The 20,996-nt window shown below is 43.4% G+C and overlaps 1 protein-coding gene across 3 annotated transcripts in view; it reads right to left on the bottom strand.

Moving 5' to 3' along the window:
* LOC134338482 (basic phospholipase A2-like) overlaps window positions 1-20,726 on the bottom strand; it is a 44,965-nt gene extending 24,239 nt beyond the window's left edge. Inside the window, exon 1 of one of the 3 annotated variants that reach the window (XM_063034325.1) lies at window positions 20,678-20,726. The gene's annotated coding sequence lies outside the window, so the exon portion shown is untranslated. Of the gene's footprint in view, window positions 1-14,161; window positions 14,194-18,977; window positions 19,049-20,677 lie in introns of those variants that run through there. The other 2 variants (XM_063034323.1, XM_063034324.1) reach the window with 2 other exon arrangements.
* Window positions 20,727-20,996: the final 270 nt, after the last annotated feature.

Here is a 20,996-nt window from a genome sequence, read left to right as displayed (position 1 = left end):
TTTAGAACACCAGGACAGAAACTGATAAACAGAGATTCTGCAGATGCTGGAAATCTAGAGTAACACGCACACACAATGCTGGAGGAGCCTAGTATCTATGGAGAGAAATAAACAGTCGACATTTCAGGTCGAGACCATTTATCAGGACTGGAAAGGAAGGTGAGAGGTGAAAAAGGTAACGGGATGAAGAAAAAGGAATCTGAAAGGAGGGGAGAGTGAACCATGAAGGGGAAGGAGGAGGGGCACCAGAGGAAGGTAATAAGCAAGTAAGAAGAGAACGGGTAAGAGGGGAGCCGGAATGGAAAAAGAGAAAAGGGGCAGGGGAGAAATTACCAGTCAGAGAAATTGAAGATCATGTCACCAGGTTGGACGGTACCCAGATGAAATATGAATTGTTGCTCCTCCAACCTGAGAGTGGCCTCATCATGCCACTAAAGGAGGCCGCAGACTGACATGTCAAAATGGGAATAGGGAGTGGAATTAAAATGCATGGCCACTGGGAAATCCTGCCTGATGCAGACAGAGCAAAGGAGCTCAACAAAGCATCGGGTCTCACCACACCAGCTGCACCAGAAACGGTAGATGACCCCAACAGACTTGCAGGGGAAGTGTTGCCTCTCCAAGAAGGAGGGCTTGGGGCCCTGAATGGTGGTCAGGGAGGAGGTGAAGGCACAGGTGTAACACTTCTGCTTGCGAGGAGAAGTGGGAGATCAGTAGGAAGGGGTGAATGGAGAAAGCGATCCCTGTGGAAAACTGAGAATGGGGGAAAGGGAAAGTTGTGCTTGGTGGTAGGATCCCATTGAAGATAGCAGCAGTTGCAGGGAATGATGTGCTGGATATGGAGGCTCGTGGGGTGGTAGTTAAGGACAAGAGGAACTCTATCCCCGTTCTGGCAGTGGGAAGATGGGATGAGGATGGTGTCCAGGAAATGGAGGAGATACAGGTGAGGACAGTATCAATGGTAGAGAAAGGAAAACCCCGTTCTTTGAAGAAGGAGGATATCTCAGATGTCCTGCAATGGAAAGCTTCATCCTGAGAACAGATAGGGTGGAGGTGGAGGAATGAAAAAGGGAATAGCATTTTTACAAGTGACAGGGTGGGAAGAGGTATAGTCAAAGTAGCAGCGAGAGTCAGTAGATTTACCCATTGTGAGGAAGGAGAAGAGAGAAAGTCCGGGATGGACAGGATCTTTGATTATGCTGGCTGCTTTGCCAAGGCAACTGGAAGTGTAGAAGGAAGGCTGGTTTCTGCGATGTGCTGAATAGTTCTGGAAATGGTTTCCCGTTGCCTCAGTATCCACTGTAAGCCCCATAATCAGAAAAGAGACAGTCAAATAAACTGATCCCTGACATGTTGAGAAACTTACTCTAATCTGCAAACACGGTTCTTTATAACTTGTTAATAGACTCTGGGAAAGCTCTGTCAACAGGTCTTACCCCCAGCTAGCAGATTTGTAGAGGGTAGACGAGGTGCAGGAGCAGAAGGGGGAGTTGCAGCAGGAGCCAAAGCAAGAGGTAACCTTGACAAGCTCTTTTGATCAGATTATCTACAAACTACAATTCCAATAGCAATGCCAGTAGATTCAACCACAATTCACCATACGGGCAACTTCCTTGCCTCACTTTCTGATCACAGTGACGATTTGGGCCATAATGCCAAAATAAAAGACAACACAAAGTTAGCACCTTCCTATGACAGGTCAACTACTGACCTTTTTGAATGTCTTTCGCATGTATCTTCCTGCTCCAGTGTCTTATGTAACATGATTGTAATGGCTGCAGTATCTCTGGTGGAAGGCTGTTGACTCATCGGAGGTAGCCTTGGAGGAACAAACTCAAGCAGGTCCAGGTCTATAATGGCCCAGCCTCTTCTAACAAGTAACAAGTGGTGATAACCAGCTATAGTTTTGTGTCCGTGGCAGAAGTGTGTAACTAATGAAACAATGAATTTGTACAAGCTGCTAGCAGTAATAATGTAAATAAGCAAGCAGCACAAGTCAGTGTCTCTCCTGTGTTGGAAACCACAAGGACGGGTCAATCATACATTTAGTCGCCAACCTATTGTTAAAGGCTTTCCAATTAAGTCCTCCCATGTTCCAATTTAACTCTTCTCTATATCCCTCCAAAACATCTCTGAACAATCGAAGCTGTCCGCATGAAGTTACATGCCCGCATTCGAGTCTGCGTGAAAAAGCCACAAGATAGGACTACTTTTCCAGTAGAAATGAATATTGCTTATTACATATTTTTTAAATTTCAGCTTTGATTTATTTTTGCTTATTTGTTATCTAGTGCTGATGAGCGGTTATTGGTAAGTAACACTAAAACTCTTTTCCTCTCCACTAACCTGCTGAGTATTTCCAGTATTTCGAGTACATTCTGACTTTGTACAAAATGACTTAATAGTTTTGATGACATTCCCTTGCATCTCGATATAATTTTCTTCCCTGAAGTTTATGTAATTTTGCCACCATACTCTACTTGCACTCTGTGCACTGAAAATTCGTAAGTACTTTATTGACATTTACACAATGTGCTTTGAAATCCAATCATTCGGCCCCAGGCTTGCCGCACCATTTAATAAATTCATAGCTAATCTGATCTGAATCTCAACTAGACATTTACATCTATCCACTGATGCCTTTTCTTTCCCTTCATTACCAAGCTGCTGACCCCTCCAACTTCTAAAAAAATTCAGAACTCTGTCTCTTCAAGGAAGAGAATTTCAAACATTGACAAAGCTGAGAGAAAACAATTTCTCCTCATCTCTCTGAGTTTGGCAACCCCTTGTTAAAATAAGATGACCTCCACCCCAAGTTCTCGATTCTCCCATGAAAGGAAGCATCCTCTCTATATTCATCCTGTCAAAATTACTCAATATCTAATTCACTTCTCTCTCTCTCTACTGAAATCCAGAGGATACAAGTTCTGCCCATCCAACCATGCCTCACAAGATTCCTGTCCATGACTTGAATTAGACTAGTGAATTTCTGAATTGCTTCCAATGCATTTACATCCTTTCTTAAGTCGTGACATCAATGCCTTACACAGAACTGAGGACAGGGTCTCATCAAGGCCTATACAACTGAAGAATAACTTCTTTATCTTTGTAATCATTCCTCCCACGATAAGCAGCTCCTATAGAGGACCATAACCTTGCGATGGTTTGGAGGTTTGCTTGCCTTAATGATCTGCAGAGCTATGTCAGGACTTCATGCTTTGGCTGTTGGTAGGATCACCCATGCCAAACAGGTCAAAGGCTAGAGTCAGACTAAGAGTGGTCCACTGGTCCTCCAGGTTTGGGGGGTCAGATCAGGGCTACAACCTTGACTGGTCAAACAAAATTGGTACAGAAACAATGAAGAATCCTTCTGCAACTGAGTGTGACAGTATGCACCCAGGATCTGCATGATTGACAGTAGTGGAAACTGAGGGGAAGCTGCTGACACAATGAGAGAAGCCCTGAACACCACCAGAGATGGGGGACCTTCACTGCTGCCCTAAACACCAGCGGTGTAACAGGCAGTAAGTCAGTAAATAAGCAATTACATCCTGTTAGCTTTCCCCTTTGCTTACTAGTCTTTGGAAAATCGTACGTTAAGACATCCTAATCTCTCACCATTAGAATAGTATGCTTTTTTCTGCTATATGTATCTTTTTATTATGTTTTATTTTTCTCTTCATTGACTTTAAGTTCCTCAGTCTTTGTACATTCCTTTTTCATTTTCATTACTCAATGCACTTTTCCTTTTGAAAACCAGCCCTTGAAAATGTCTGTACATTAATGGAGAGATATACCCACTTGCCTGACAAATAGTCCATTGTTTCACTTGTTCTTTGTCCCTGTTCCTACACTTCCAACAACTGTCTTCCTCCCTGCATTTCCTTTTGTCTACGTTCCTCTGTTCTCCCTGCACTCTCCTTCTCGTTATTTGTTGTAAGCTCCATCCTACATGCTCTCTTTCATTCTATTCTCCTCTCTTGCATTGTTCAAAAAGAATTTCCCAACACAGTGTAAGCAATTTCTTGAACTGCATGCATCCTAGTGCAATATAACTCCATTCTCCCCGATCTCCTCCGACGTAGTTAACAAAATAAACCACAAAATCCAAAAATATAAAATCTTAAAGAAGTCAGAAAAGTGCTTACAATCAGGAAGTTGAAATATTAGAGTTCACATGCTGATAACTTCTCCATTACAAACTCTCTGCACTGAAATATACTGGTCAACAGCTAGTTTAATTTCAGCTCCCTGCACTGTTAACTTGTAATAAGACCATTTCTATTCCACTAAATCTTGTGTGTTAAAAATACAGATTTAAGAAAATAGTATTCAGAAAATGGAAAGTAGCTAACTATAATTCTATTTAAGCATCATAGCAAGAAGGTTTCCTGGTTGTGCTTCTGCTGTTAAACAGTTTCAATCTCTCCCTAAGCGTAAATGGTTGACGGTGTTTGAAGGTCTGTGCCCATTACCAATGGAGACCAAGACTTTCTGTACCCATGTACTTTACTGAGCAAGTCAAACACGACAAGAAGTTGAGAAGAAGGTGAAAGCTTTATCTTTCAGTGCATATTGAAGGATTCAGTCCATGAGTCTGTGCTGCCAAAGTGTTGCCCCTCTGCTTGCAAAGCAGGCCTCCTGGGGACCCTGCTCCTGGATGAGGACCTCTGGAGTCCCAGGAGAAGCATTGCTTGGTGAATTGTCCCAGTGTTTGCCCTGCAACTCCATTTTCATGAATCAAAGCATTGCTGAAGAAACAACATCATCCAATCACAAAACAGATTGTCAATAATAACACCCAATCTGTACACACGCATGATTAAAATAATATGGTTCATACCAGCTCCTTCAGGATATTTTCCATTAGATCTTTGATCCTAAGCCACTCCCAATTTCTGCAGGTAAGGAAAAAGTTACAAAAGCTGCAAGTTTAAATGAAAGCACCAAAGGGAAAAAGAAGGATCGGATGGCCAGCGTTAAGTTCCAACATGGGTCTTATATATAGTCTGTGCATGAGCAGATTGTTCTAGAATCTCTTTTCATGCTCTGTTAATTATCTTAAAAATACCTAAGTTGCACTTTCTTCATATTGCGATAAGAATACCCATTAACCTTTAGAAGAACCAGACTCTTCCATTGCGCAGGTGAGTGTGATGTCACAATCGATCCAAGTACTCTACAAGTACAACCAGTGCCTTCAAGTTCCATTTTTGGCCCCACACACGGACTCGGTATCAGAGGCAGCAGAGTGACACGGCACTGCAGCAAGTCCTATCCACAGCCACAAAGTCAACGCACTGATCTAAATTCCCCCAGACGATGAGTCCCTAGCCTTGGCTTTAGAGTGTAAAGTAGAGGGAAGATGGACGTAAAATGTGTCCGCTATGGATCAAAATGCCCTCACGTCTGAGAGAGGCAGTTGTTCAGATTTGATCACCATATCCAGCATTGTGCTCAGAAAGTACTGCAACGTCGCAGGTGATCTTATGCAGTACGGTCATGTATAAATGAAGGCACGAGAGATTCCGAAGATGCTGTAATTCTTGAGCAACACACACAAAGTGCCGAAGGAACTCAGCAGGTCAGGCAGCATTTATAGAGGGATACGAACAGTCAACATTTCGGGCAGAGACTGTTCATGACGCTTCAATCTGTGGGCAAGGGACGCAACTTCAGAACATTTAAACAGAAGCCTCTCATCCGCACCCACAGAACTGCCATGGAAGGCATCAAAGTGGGGCTGCTACACATCTCAGTAGCCAGCACACAAAATGTCACTGTCAAACTCCTGCAAATCTCCATGCACCCAACCATCCCAATGAGGTCCACTGCATGTACTCACACTGAATTATGGAAGAAGTTGTACCATTTTCATTCATGATTTATTCTCCATCAGCCAGCTTGTTAGTTTGCACATACTCCATCTGAATAGAAAGGTTTTTGGAATGTCTTCATAAAGGCCAGAAGAATCTACATCAAGGGATAGTTATAGAGAGCAGTACAGCACAGAAACCGCCCTTTCAGCTGAAATAATCTGTGCTGAACTATTCTTATTCTGCCTAGTCTCACTGACCTGCATTTAGACCGTAGACATCCACATATCTCCCATTCACGCGTCAGAATCAGAATCAGGTTAATATCACTGGCATATGTCATGTGATTTGTTGTTATGTGGCAGCAGTACATTGCAATACAAAAACATGTCTTTGGTGACATACCAAATTTCCTCAACCTTCTATTGAAATATAGCTGCTGTCGTGCCTTCTTTGTAGCTGCATCGACGTGTTGGGCTCAGGATAGATCCGCAGAGATTCTGACACCCAGGAGCTTAAAATTGCTTACTCTTTCCACTTCTGATCCCCCTGAGAAATGGTGAGTGTTCCCTCATTTTAGCCCTTTTAAAGTTACCCAAACTTCTTTTAAATGTTGAAACCAAACCCACATCCACCATTTCTGCTGGCAGCTCATTCCGCACTCTCACCATCCCCTCAGTGAGCAAGTTCCCATTCAGGTCCCCCTTAAATAAACATTTCACCTTTAACCTTTAACCCATGAGCTCTCGTTCGAGTCTCACCCAACCTCCATGGAAGTGTCCCTCATAATTTTGTATACCTCGATCTAATCTCCCCTCAATCTCCTATGCCCCAAGGAATAAAGACACAACACATTTAACCTTTCCCAGTAACTTTGGTCCTCAAGTCCTTATAAAAATATCTGGACTGTGCTTCATCCCACCCTGCTACTCACCCACCAGCCTCTGCGTTCAGCACATAATTCTCTGAAACTTTCTCTATTTCCAACTGGATCCCACCACCAAACACATCTTTCCCTCCCCCCCACTTTCTGCTTTCCACAGGGATTGCTCCCTACACAACTCCCTTGTCCATTTGTTCCTCCCCACTGATCTCCCTCCTGGCACTTATCCTTGCAAGCGGGACAAGTGCTATACCTGCCCCTACACCTCCTCCCTCACTACCATTCAGGACCCTAGGTGAGCCGACACTTCACCTGTGAGTCCGCTGGGGTCATATACTATGTTCGGTGCTTCTGGTGTGGCCTCTTATATATTGGTGAGACCCGACCTAGACTGGGAGACCATTTCGCTGAGCATCTACACCCCGCCCACCAGAACAAGCTGGATCTCCTAGTGGCCGCCAATTTTAATTCCACTTCCCATTCCCATATGTCCATCCATGGCCTCCTCCACTGTTGGGATAAGGTCACACTTAGGTTGGAGGAACAACACCTTATATTCTGTTTGGGTAGCCTCCAACCCGATGGCATGAACATCAATTTCTCAACCTTCTGGTAATGCCCTACATGCCCCTCTTCACCATTTCCCATCCCCTTGTCCCTCATGTTGTCCTCTAGCCCACCCATCCCCTCCCCCTGGTGCTCCTTCCCCCACCCCACCCCTCTTCTTTCTTCCATGGTCTTCTGTCTCTTTCACCAATCAATTTCCTCGCTCTTTGCTTCATTCCTCCCCCTCCAAGTTTCACCTATCACCTGGCATTTCTCTCTCCCCTCCCCCACCTTTTAAATCTACTCCTCAGCTTTTTTTCCTCCAGTTCTGCCGAAGGGTCTCGACTTGAAGCACCGACTGTATTTTCTTCCACAGATGCTGCCTGGCCTGCTGAGTTCCTCCAGCATTGTGTATGTTTTGCTTGGATATCCAGCATCTGCAGATTTTCTCTTGTTTATAGTAGTTGATTTTAATTTTTCACCTATTGGCTGGGAATCCCATACTGTAAAAGGACTAGGTGGGACAGAGTTTGTCAAATGTGTTCAGGAAGGTTACCTTCGTCAGTACATGGAAGTCCCAACAAGAGAGCGTGTGATACTGGATCTGTTACTAGGGAATGTGGCACTTTCAATGAATTATTATCCCCAAACCCCTTTGTTCTACCACACTCCTCAGTGCCCTACCGTTCACTGTGTAAGGCTACTCTAGTTGCTCCTACTAAAGTCCAAAATCTGGCTCTTGTCTGCATTAAATACCATCCACCATTTTTCAGCCCAGATTTCCAGCTAATGGATATTCCTCTGCAAACTATGATAGCCTTCCTCACTGTCCACTACACCCCCAGTCTTGGTGTCATCTGCAAATTTACTGATCCAGTGAACCATATTATCATCCATGTTGTTGATAGAGATGACAAATAACAATGGACCCAGCACCGACCCTGTGGCAGACCGCTAGCCACAGGTCTCCAGTCAGAGAGGCAACCATCTACTACCACTCTCTGACTTCTCCCACAAAACCAATGTCTAATCCAATTTACTTCCTGATCCTGAATGCCGAGCAACTGAACCCTCTTGACCAGCCTCCTATGCAGGACCTTATCAAAGGTCTTGCTAAAGTCCATGCAGATAACATTCACAGCCTTGACTTCATCCACTTTCCTGGTGACTTCCTCAAAAAAACTCTAAGATTAGTTAGATATGACCTACCATGCATGAAGCCATACTGACTACCTTAAATCAGTCCATGTCTAACCAAATGCTTACATATCTGGTCCCTTAGACTACTTTCCAATAACTTTCCCATAACTGATGTCAGACTCACTGGCCTATAATTTCCTGGATTCTGTTTAGAGACTTCTTTTAAACAGAAGAACAACATTGGCTATCCACCAATCCCGATACCTCTCCTGTTGCTAAGGATGTTCTATACATCTCTACTGCAATTTCTGCACTTGCCTCCCGTAGGGTCGGGTGAACACCTTGTCAGACCCTGGGGATTTATCCACCCTGATTTGCCTCAGGATAGCAAATACCTGCTCCTCTGTATTCTGTACAGGGTCCACTTTGCCCCACTTCTATAGACTCCGCATTGACCTCCTGAGTAAATACAGATGCATTTAAGATCTCCCCCACCTGTTTTGGTTCCACACATAGGTTACCATTCTGATCTTCCAGAGGTCCAATTTTGCCCCTCGCCAACCTTTTGGTCTTAACATATCCTTAGGATTCTCCATCACTCTGTCTGCTAGAGCAACTCCATGCCTTCTTTTAGCTTTCCTCATTTCTCTTGTATACCTGCTATGCACCTCTTTTTTTTCCTCTTAACCAGGGCCTCAATACCTCCTGAAAACGCAGGTTATCTTTATCTTTTATTCTGACACACACATACAAGGTTTGTATTCAAATTTTGTCTTTGAAGGCCTCCCACTTTCCAAGTACACATTTGCTGGAGAACAGCCTGTCCCAGTTCATATTTGGCAGATCATTTCTGATACCATCAAAGTTGGGCTTTCTCCAACTCAGTGTTGTCAAGAAGGCGTATGGTGTGATGGCCTTCATCAACCTTGGGATTGAGTTCAAGAACCATGAGGTTATGTTACCGCTATAGAAGACAGTTAGACCCCACTTGGAGTACTGTGTTTATGGATGCTATAGAGAGATTGCAGAGGAGATTTACAAGGACGCTGCCTGGATTGGGGAGCATGCCTTATGAGAGTAGGTTGAGTGAACTTGGCCTTTTCTCCTTGGAGCGACAGAGGATGAGAGGTGACCTAATAGAGGTGTATAAGATGATGAGAGGCATTGATCATGTGGATAGTCAGAGGCTTTTTCCTGGGGCTGAAATGGCTAACACGAGAGGGCACAGTTTTAAGGTGCTTGGAAGTAGATACAAGAAGGATGTTAGAGGTAAGTTTTTCACACAGCGAGTCATGGGTGTGTGGAATGTGCTGCCAGTGAAGGTGGTAAAGGCAGATACAATAGGATCTTTTAAGAAACTCTTAGATAGGTACATGGAGCTTAGAAAAATAGAAGCTATGCAGTAGGGAAATTCTAGACAGCTTCTAGAGTAGGTTACATGGTCGGCACAACATTGTGGGACGAAGGGCCTGTAATTTGTGGTAGATTTTCTAGGTACCATGTTCTGTGTTCTAATTCAAAATCTGCATCTGGTTCAACTGAGTGAAGGTCGAGCATCACTTCTCCACTAAACACCTACTGAACTAACCTCCTTGGAATTCCTAGAGTTAGGGTATTAAAATAAACAAGATGATATCTATACTAGTAGTACTATATTGCATGCTGCCCATCAGTCTGGGTTAACATAGCAGACATCCCACCTCTCCCGGAAGTTCCGGATGTCTCCCACATATGGATAGTGGCTCCCTGATGCCAGGAAATTATATACAATATCCCAGAAATAGATTTTTTTTGAGAGGGAGAGCGAGCATCTTGATTGGTCTCTCTTTGTGCTAAGAGTGGTTCCCAACCACCGGGCCACGAGGAAATGATATGATTTGGCGATATGAAATAGTAAGAGTCAGCGGCACCTTTCCTCATTCCCTGTCACGCACTGTTGAATTTTAACGCACGTGAGGTCATCAGTGACCCGAGACGAGCAAAGGAATGGGTCCATGACCCATTTGTGAATGTCTCTGGTGAATCATTCATATCAGCGCGGGAAAAAGATCAACTCCTCGAGCTTGCAAATGCAGCCATCCCACCCTGCAAAAACTCATTTCAGGGAGGTAGCAGCCCCTGCCCCCCGCAACCCCAAGGTTGACCTCCAAGGGTGTTGACATCCAAGGGTGTATGTAATACTTTGGACAAAATCACTAAACAATCTGTAAACCAAGTTGGGTATATGCAGAAAATGTGACATTAAAATATATACTTACATTATATTATCATGTTTATTCTATTACAACTTTAAGCAAGTCTACAGGGGGTTTGGCCTCATCACATAGGACATCAATAGAGTAGCTCCTTGGCAGCCAGCCAGCTAGTTTAAATAACATTAGCTACGCTAATGATCGAATGACACCTGTTAAACTCACCTCAACCTGTCTCTTACATTTTAACCCACCATGGGCAATAGAAAAGTCACTGTTGCAAACAGTGCAGCGAGCAACACTGTCATCATTTTTGAGGTCGACTGTAAAGCCCGTCCACAGAGAGAACTGATGGGTCTACTTAGCAGGGGTCCGCAATCGTTTTTGCACCGCAGACCGGTTTAATATTGACAATATTCTTGCGGACCGGCCGACCAGGGGCGAGGGTGTTAATCACAACCGAAATATAGGTGATAAGTCAATCGCATCACAACATTTTAAGTAACATTTGGATATTAAACACACAGCACATATTTTCCCCGTATGAACATATAAAATCATTGCAACACACCAATATCGCTGAATCAGTGAGAGCCCTGGGCTTGTTTTCCTGCAACAACACGGTCCTATCGAGGGGTGATGGGAGACAGTGATACTCGAAGGGGGTTCCTTATGTCCAGTCTATTCCGCAATTTAGTTTTCGTTGCATTTATTGCAGAAAACTCCGCTTCACAGAGATATGTTGGAAATGGAAGCAACGTTTTCAGTGCTTTCATGGCTATCTCAGGATATTCAGCCTTGACTTTGATCCAGAATGCCAGCAGAGATGTTATATCAAACATACTTTTCAGCCCACCATCATTTGACAGACATCCCACCTCTCCCGGAAGTTCCGGGAGTCTCCCGCATATCGATAGTGGCTCCCTGACGCCCGGAAATTATATACAATATCCCGGAAATAGATTTTTTTGAGCGGGAGAGAGAGCATCCTGATTGGTCTCTCTTCGTGTTAAGAGTGGTTCCCAACCACCGGGCCACGAGGAAATGATATGATTCGGCGATATGAAACGGTATGAGTCGGCTGCACCTTTCCTTATTCCCTGTCACGCACTGTTGAATTTTAACGCACGTGAGGTCATCAGTGACCTGAGACGAGCAAAGGAATGGGTCCATGACCCATTTGTGAATGTCGCTGGTGAATCATCCATGTCAGCGCGGGAAAAAGATCAACTCCTCGAGCTTGCAAATGATGGTGGGCTGAAAAGTATGTTTCACATAACATCTCTGCTAGCATTCTGGATCAAAGTCAAGGCTGAATATCCTGACATAGCCACAAAAGCACTGAAAACGTTGCTTCCATTTCCAACATATCTCTGTGAAGCGGAGTTTTCTGTAATGAATGCAACGAAAACTAAATTGCGGAATAGACTGGACACAAGGAACCCCCTTCGAGTATCGCTGTCTCCCATCACCCCTCGATAGGACCGTGTTGTTGCAGGAAAACAAGCCCAGGGCTCCCACTGATTCAGCGATATTGGTGTGTTGCAATGATTTTATATGTTCATACGGGGAAAATATGCGCTGTGTGTTTAACATCCAAATGTTACTTAAAATGTTATGATGCGATTGACTTATCACCTATATTCCGGTTGTGATTAACACCCCCGCCCCTGGTCGGCCGGTCCACAAGAATATTGTCAATATTAAACTGGTCTGCGGTGCAAAAACGATTGCGGACCCCTGCTAAGTAGACCTATCAGTTCTCTCTGTGGGCGGGCTTTACAGTCGACCTGAAACATTATGACAGGGTTGCTCACTGCACTGTTTGCAACAGTGACTTTTCTATTGCCCATGGTGGGTTAAAATGTAAGAGACAGGTTGAGGTGAGTTTAACAGGTGTCATTTGTTTATTAGTGTAGCTAAGGTTATTTAAACTAGCTGGCTAGCTGCTAAGGAGCTACTCTATTGATGTCCTGCTTGATGAGGCCAAACTCCCTGTAGACTTGCTTAAAGTTGTAATAGAATAAACATGATAATATAATTACATATTTTAATGTCACAGTTTCTGCATATACCCAACTTGGTTTACAGATTAGACAAAATCACTAAACAAAGTATTACATACACCTTTGGAGGTCGACAGGGTGGGGTGGGGGGATATGGGGTTGTGGGGGGGGGGCTGGGGTGCTACCTCCCTGAAATGAGTTTTTGCAGGGTGGGATGTCTGACATAGTATCACTGGAAAACTACTGGAGACCACAATCAGCATAAGAAACAGAAGGAAGCAGCATGTTTCACCACTGTAAATGATCACAATTAACGATTTCATCCACAATCTCAGTATCTCACTTGTGAACCTCACTGGTCACAGCCTCCCAACCCAAAGCTATCTTACTTATTTCTGCTCTCTGTTTTCTATCCACTAACAAGCCCAGATCCACACCAGCTAATTCTATCTGCTTCAATGGTATTTATTAACCCCGTGTGATATCTTGTTAAAGACCTTTAGATAAAGCAAATACACCATGTTCGCTGGTTGTCATTATCTTTACCGCTATTTACATAAAACTCTAATCAGTTTGTCAAACATTAGTTCCCTTTCATACAGTATATCCATACTAACTGCATTATCTTTAATCAGTAGATATCCCTCACATTCTGCTTTCCCATTTTCTTATCCATTGCTTGGTCTAACTTCACTGAAATTTTCCTATGCCTTACATGCACGGGTTCCTTTTAGGTTTTTCCTTTGATTTCTCTTCTTCATCACAGATGGACCACATATCCTGCTGTTTTTTATGTGTTTCTGATAAACTACATATTAATTCTTTGGGAGTTTTCTGTACCAACTCCTATTAAGGCTTTTAATCGGTTTCCTATGCTATCATGTACAACTCATACTTCATGGATACCTGAACTTAGATGTACATAGAACATAGAATAGTACAGCACAGTACAGGCCCTTCAGCCCACAATGTTGTGCCGACCCTCAAACCCTGCCTCCCATATAAACCCCCACCTTAAATTCCTCCATATACCTGTCCAGAAGTCTCTTAAACTTCACTAGTGTATCTGCCTCCACCACTGACTCAGGCAGTGCATTCCACGCACCAACCACTCTCTGAGTAAAAAACCTTCCTCTAATATCCCCCTTAAACTTCCCACACCTTACCTTAAAGCCATGTCCTCTTGTATTGAGCAGTGGTGCCCTTGGGAAGAGGCACTGGCTATCCACTCTATCTATTCCTCTTGTAAAACTTTGATTTCTGATTAAACTAAATCACTTTCAATAAAACTAGCATTTAATGATTACTGACCTCCAAGGGCCAATTAGCAAAAAGATTACTGATTACCCTTTCTCACAGTTTCGAGATCTAATATAACCCTGGTTCATTCCTTAATATATTAATTTAGGAAACCATCTCTAAAGTACTCAATAAATTTATCTTCCACATTATTACTGTTAATCTGATTTGCCCAGATTAGATGTAAATGAAAGACCTAATTTTATCATATTCTATGGTAGGTAATAGAATAACAAGACATTAAATGTGTATACTGTAGGGTCTAGATTTATTCTCTACCTTACGTTACGAAAACCGCTCAGAAGCAAAGAGCCTGATGTTTGCTGACCCTCATTGTTTCTTTGCTCCGCTTAAATCGACTTTGCTTCTTGATTTTCTGAGTCCTGTTCTGTTCTCTACAGCCTTTATCCTGCTTTTTATTATCAGCACTGCCATTGTCAGAATGTCAGTGATTGTCAGAAGAGTTGTCTGCAATTGGGTCCAAATGTGTAATGTGTTCATGCGCCGAGCACGGTGAAGCTTTAAAGCTGCCAAGGTTGTGGACAATACAAGGTTAGGCAGAGGGGCAGTCAGTGTTCAGGGAACAGGGAGTCTGCAGAAGGACTTAGACAGATTGGGAGAATGGGGAAGAAGTGGCAGATGGAATACGGTGTAGGGAAGTGTGTGGTCATGCACTTTGGTAGAAGAAATACTGGTGTAGTCGGGTCTTAATTAGGGAGTCCTAATGCAGGATTCTCTAAAGGTTAACCTGCCTGCTAGTTGTGTCAGTAGCAAGGAAGGCAAATGCAATATTAGCATTTATTTCAAGGGGAGCTGAATATAAAAGCAAGGATGTAATGTTGAGGCTTTAAAGGGCTCTTAGAGTATTGTGAGTAATTTCGGGCCCCAAAAGATGTGCTGGCATTGGAGAGAATCCAGAGGACATTCACGAGAATAATCCTGGGAATGAAAGAGTTAACACATGGGGAGCATTTGATGGCTCTTAGCCTGTAATTACTGGAGTTTAGAAGAATGAGGGAGATCTCATTGAAAGGCCTAGACAGGGTGGACATGGAGAGGATGTTTTTAATAGTTTCAAAGTCCAGGACCACAAGACACAGCCTCAGAATGCAAGGGCAAAGATGAGAAGGAATATTTTTAGGCAGAGTGTGAATTCATTGCCGCAGATGGCTATGGAGGCCAAGTCATTGGGTATATCTAAAGTAGAGGTCGATAGTTTCTTGATTAATAAGGTTGTCACGGTTTACAGGAAGAAGGCAGGAGAATGGGGTTGAGAGGGATAATAAATCAGCCATGATTGAATGGCAAAGTAGACTCGATGGGCTGAATAGCCTAATTTTTGCTCCTACGTCTTCTGGTCTTATAAGGTACAAAGTCATAACAAAGTAGTTTGTGAGACCAAGAGTCCATCTTGTCATACTAGGGAATCCTTTGATAGTCGTATAACAGCAGGACAGAAGCTACTCTTGAGACTGCTGGTATGTGCTTTCATGCTTTTGTATCTCCTGCCTGATGGGAAGTGTGAAAAGAGGCAATGACAGAATCTGCCGGCTGTTTTACCGAGGCAATGAGAAATGTGGACAGGATCCGTGGAGGGGAGGCTGGTTTCTGTGATGTACTGAACTCTGTCCACAACTCTCCGGACATGGGAAGAGCTGATACCATACCAAGTCACGATGAAGACGAGACATATGTTCTTTCAGGTTTGGAAGAAGAACCCACTGAAATTTACAAAGTTCACTCAATGAGGATTCAGTGAAGCTGTTTTCCCTGGTGAAGGAGTCTGGAACTATAGGTTATATTCTCTGAATAAGGAGCAGACTAGTTAGTACAGAGATGAGGTGGATTTTCCACACCCAGAGGGGGCTGAATCCACGTAACTCTCTGCCACAAAGGGCTATGGAAGCCCACTGAGCTTACTCAAAACAGAGATTGATAGTTTCTAGATGTTAAAGACATTGATGGATTTAGGGATTAAATATGAAAGCCGAGCTGCGGTAGAAAGTCAGCTTGGCAGAACAGGCTTTAAGGGGATTGATGGCCTATATCTACTCCTATTTCTTATGCTGTCTTCTTAAGTAATTTTCTTTCCTTTGAAGATGTTTCAACCCATTTCCATACCATTTCCAGCATCTGCAGGCTATCTTGTGTTTATAATACAATCACCATTCTGTCTAACAGTCCATCTGTCCACTCAACTATCACTCCTTTTGTCTAGATTGAACAACACAATTGAGTTGACTTCCAGGCCCATGCCCTAATCAAAGCCCCTGCTCAACCATGGAAACAACATTCATCAGAGCCATAAATTATTTTATTTCCTGTGATCCTTTTTGTCATTTAATTATCCTGAGCATAGTTTGCAAAACAATGACATTTACTTCATGAAGTAATGAATCATAATTCAACCTGGACTGATTTCAGCCTTTCTTTTATCGCAGTAGCTGCTACCATGACTTCTATATTCCAAAGAACAAACAGTTTATAAATACAAGAGCAAGGTACAGATTAGGCCTCTTGCTTTGCAAACGTGCCAAATAATTATTTCCAGCATCTTCTGCTTTACCTCTGTGTTGTACAGACAATGGATATGTTTTGCAAGTAATAAATATTGGGTTTATACAACATATTTATCCTGCAATTTACAGTATGAGTTTATTTAGCTTATCAGACCTGTTACATAGGCACTTAAATCTGTAATACTGCTTTTGCAAAAATACAAAATCATTCAGCAGTTTTTAAGATTGTTGGTTCACTGAAAAATCACTTCACTTCAGATATAAGTTCTCCCTGTGCCAAATGGACATTGGCATGTCTGGACACCTGGCAGCTCGAAGGCCGGACACTGTGTGCCTTCTGTAAACACATCCTGCACTCATCATCTGAAATTGCTTCTCGCAATTCAGTTCGATGACCACAATGACTTTTCAGATCACTCAGATGTTTCTGAAGTCCACAGGTTTTAAGACAGAGGCGGCCTTGATACTGTGGCGTGAACCGTACAGTCCGCTGACCGTGGAACACGCTGTTGTAAAAGCTTCCGTGGCATCTGTCACAAGTTACCTCCACTGTGCTGCTTTAAGGAGTAGCATGGAACCACTCAACCTGAGCAAATGGCAGCGTTTCCCACAACCCACAGAAGCTGCCTGGAGGACAATGGCTTCATGACAAGACACCTGGTGGAAGCCTAGATTTTTCCAATCGTCGCAGTCTAAAATTCAAACTAATCTCAATCTTTCAAAATGTATCTTTTATAGCACTAAAAAAAAGTGCAGTTCCTTCAATTAGAATGAGCAGCAGGATAGAACGTAATTGATAAATGTGCGTTAACGTTATACATTTCTGTGTTAAGTTTTAACGAGACAGAACCAGTTTTAATGAAACAACCACAATGCCAGGAAGTAATTAGGCAGTAAGTGTTTGTGGTAGGCGGAGAAGAATAAAGAATTACTTAGCCGTACTTTATTATTAGTTAATATTATTATTATTACATTTATATCATTATATTCATTATTATTACTAAGTGTGTTTTTAAATATTGGTGCTGTAACAAAATATCTGCCCACTCGGGATCAATTAAGTACTTATTATTAACAAGAGGGGAAATTGATCGGAATGGTTCAGGGGTTTTAGTAATGAAACTAGACCAGAAAATTTTGGTTAGTTTCCCTGGAACAGACAGAGTTGAGAAATGAAGATTCATGACGGTATTTGGTAAGATGCATGAGGAGAAATTGCTCCTACTAGCTGAGGGGTTAAGAACTGGAAGAAACAAATTCAGAGAGATTAGGAAATGCTGGAGCTGGGCGGTAGAATGGCACAGGTATTAGCTCTGCTGTTTCACAGCTCCAGTGCTGTCTGTGTGGAGTCAGCCTGTTCTCTCTGCCGCCCTCGGGGTTTCCTCCGGGTGCTCTGAGTTCCAAAGGTGTGCCAGTCAGTGGGTTAACCGTGTGCTGCCAATTTCCGCAAGTGTGCAGACGAGCCGTGGAGGGGCTGATGGGAGTGTGTCAGTGACAGTGGGCGATGGGTGAGGATGGGAGCAGGATGATCAATGTAGACTCAGCCCTCTCGACAGCCTGTTTCCCTGCTCCACGTTTCTATGACTGTGTGAACCGAGTATTCTCACGCTTAGTGATTATGATCTGGAATTCACTGTGTTGAGGAAGCAGATTTAATTTTGGCTTTCAGAAAGGAATTGTATGAAGTGAAGAACAATCGCTAGGCACTGGAGATGTTACTGACAGGATTGCACAGGAAGTAACCAGCTCAGGTCAAGGGGTTAAATTACTTTCTGCAATGCTGTAGAAAGTCCTGCAGTGCTGGGATGAGTAATTTTATCTGTCACATGTCTATGGAAACATACTTCCCTCCGGGACAAGGCTCAGGAGCTTGAAGACTTATACGGCCAGATTTGGGAACAGCTTCTTTCCAACTGTGATAAGACTGCTGAACGGATCCTGACCTGGATCCGGGCCGTACCCTCCAAATATCCGGACCTGCCTCGGTTTTTTTTGCACTACCTTACTTTCCATTTTTCTATTTTCTATTTATGATTTATAATTTAAATTTTTAATATTTACTATCGATTTGTACTCCAGGGAGTGGGAAGCGCAGGATCATATATTGCTGCGGTGATTATACGCTCTAGTATCAATTGTTTGGCGACAATAAAGTATAAAGTATAAAGTACTGCAGAATGCATCAAATCAAATCAGTAAGCATTGTGCTACAGGCAGCCCACAAGGGCCACAGTGCTTACAGCAACAACATAGCAAGCTCACAACTCACTAATCACTAATCCTAATGGCACGCTTTTGGAACGTGGGAGATCCATAGGGAGCCCACACTCTGGTTTAGATCAGTCGGGCTGAATGACCTGTAGTAACACTGTGATCGTAAGACCACAAGGTATAGGAGCAAATTAGGCCATTCAGCCCATCGAGCCTAATCCATCATTCACTCACGGTTTGTTTATTTTCTCAACATTCTCCTGCCTTCACTCTCTAACACATAACCCCCTTACCAATCAAGAACCTATCAATCGCCATCAATGACACTCCACTGCCATCCATGGAAAAGAGTTCCATTGACTCACTATCCTCTGGGCTGAAGAAATCCCTCCTCATTTAGGCTCCTTTATTCTGCGGCTGTGCCCTCTGATCCCGGCTCTGACCATTTGAGTCAAATGACCTTTTTATGTGTCATAACTCTAGGTAGTTATAAGATCTCCTGCTCTCCTACAAATAGAAACATGCTAATCCTGTTTAAATGGCTTTATTTTTAAATCAATAGTAGCACTCCAGGGCCGGGCAAATAGCTTCCAACTTGCTTGCAGCAATCTGAGATTCTTTTTTTAGAAAGTATACATGACTCAGCCAGGCCTCATAACTGTTTTCAAGCTGAATTGTGACACTGTCTCGAAGTTGTTTAAAATAGAAACCACGCAAAGAGAAAAGATAGCCTTCATTTCGTAGTCGGCATCAACTCTGACTTCATGGCCAAGTACTGAAAAGGTTGGACTAGTTATTCTCACATCAAAATGATGTCTTGGCAAAGCAGAAACATAACATTGACAAAGAAAAGTCCTCTGACTATCACCATACATATGTCATGTGATTCATACTCAGTACTCCACCTCTCCCTAGTGAAGAGCATTCTGCCTCCTTGCACTGACGGAAGATGCACCAGTGGGAGGAAAAGCATGTTCCTGATGCCTTGGACAAGCTGCTCCACAGTGCAAACTCTCTGGGAGCTGGTGCTCTCACTGTTTCTAACTATTAGAACCAGAGCATTCTGACTGCCCTCGGGGGGTCAGGATTACAACTGGGCAGAAGGACCACAGATGCCATTAAAAGGAAGAAATTATGAAATTAAGGCTGATATCAAAATTCAAATTGTTACAAAGTTATAGACCATTACAGCACAGCAATAGGCCTTTTGGCCCATCTAGACCCTGCCGAATTATCATTTATCTCTTAAGATCATAAGAGATAGGAGCAGATTCGGCCCATCAGGTCTGCTCTGCTATTTCATGCGACGCACACTGAATGCTGGAGGAACTCAGCAGGCCATGGAGCATCGATGGAAAAGGGTCTTGGCCTGAAACGTCGACCGTACTCTTTTCCATAGATGCTGTCTGGCCTGCTGAGTTCCTTCAGCATTTTGTGTGGGTTGCTCGGATTTCCAGCATCTGCAGATTCTCTCGTTTCTGATTCCGCTATTTATCACATCTGATCCAGTTTCCTTCTCAACCACATTCTCCCACCTTCCCCCCGTCACATTTCATGCCCTGTCTAATCAAAAACCTATCAATCTCTGCCTTAAATACACCCAATGACCTGGCCTCCACAGCCGCCTGTGGCAATAAATTCCACAGATTCACCGCCCTCTGGCTAAAGAAATTCCTCCTCATCTCTGTTCTAGAGCGATATTCCTCTACTCTGAGGCAGTGCCCTCTGGTCCAAGGCTCCCTGCCATAGGAAACATTCACATCCCCTCTGTCTAGGCCTTTCAACATTCAATGGGTTCCAATGAGATTCCCCACCATTCTTCTGAATTCCAGTGGGTATGGGCCAGAGCCATCAGCTGCTCCTCATATGATAACCCATATAACTGGTGTTTCCTCCCCTGGGTGACTGTAACAGGCAACTCCGCGGCATCAGGGCCTGGTCTACATAACAACCGAGGCCAGGCAGCTACCCCACCATCTGTTGCAAATGAACTAATGAATCAGACTTGCAGTATTTTGTATTACTAATGTCCAACAAGAAAAACATTTAAGACAAACATACGCACCATTTTTTGGACCCAGAGATGCTGCTGCAACCTTTCAAGCTGGTGAAGGATGTCCTGCCACTCACTGTGTAAGTCCTACCCAGGTTTGTCCTTCCTCCCAAAGTTGTTACATCGCACACTTGTCTGCATTAAATTCCACCCACCATTTTTACAGCTGGTCCACATCCCACTGCAAGCTTTGCTAGCCTTCCTCGCTGTCCACTATGCCCCCAAACGTAGTGTCATTTGCTAATGTGCTCATCCAGTTTACCACATTACCATCCAGACTGGCTGGTAGACAGCAGATGACAAACAACAACAGAAAACGAAAACTTGGTGC

This window comes from Mobula hypostoma, chromosome 27 (assembly GCF_963921235.1).
Source record: "Mobula hypostoma chromosome 27, sMobHyp1.1, whole genome shotgun sequence".
NCBI classification, from domain to species: domain Eukaryota; kingdom Metazoa; phylum Chordata; class Chondrichthyes; order Myliobatiformes; family Myliobatidae; genus Mobula; species Mobula hypostoma.
Note: the sequence above shows the minus strand (reverse complement) of the source record. Positions and strands in the feature narration are given on the sequence as shown.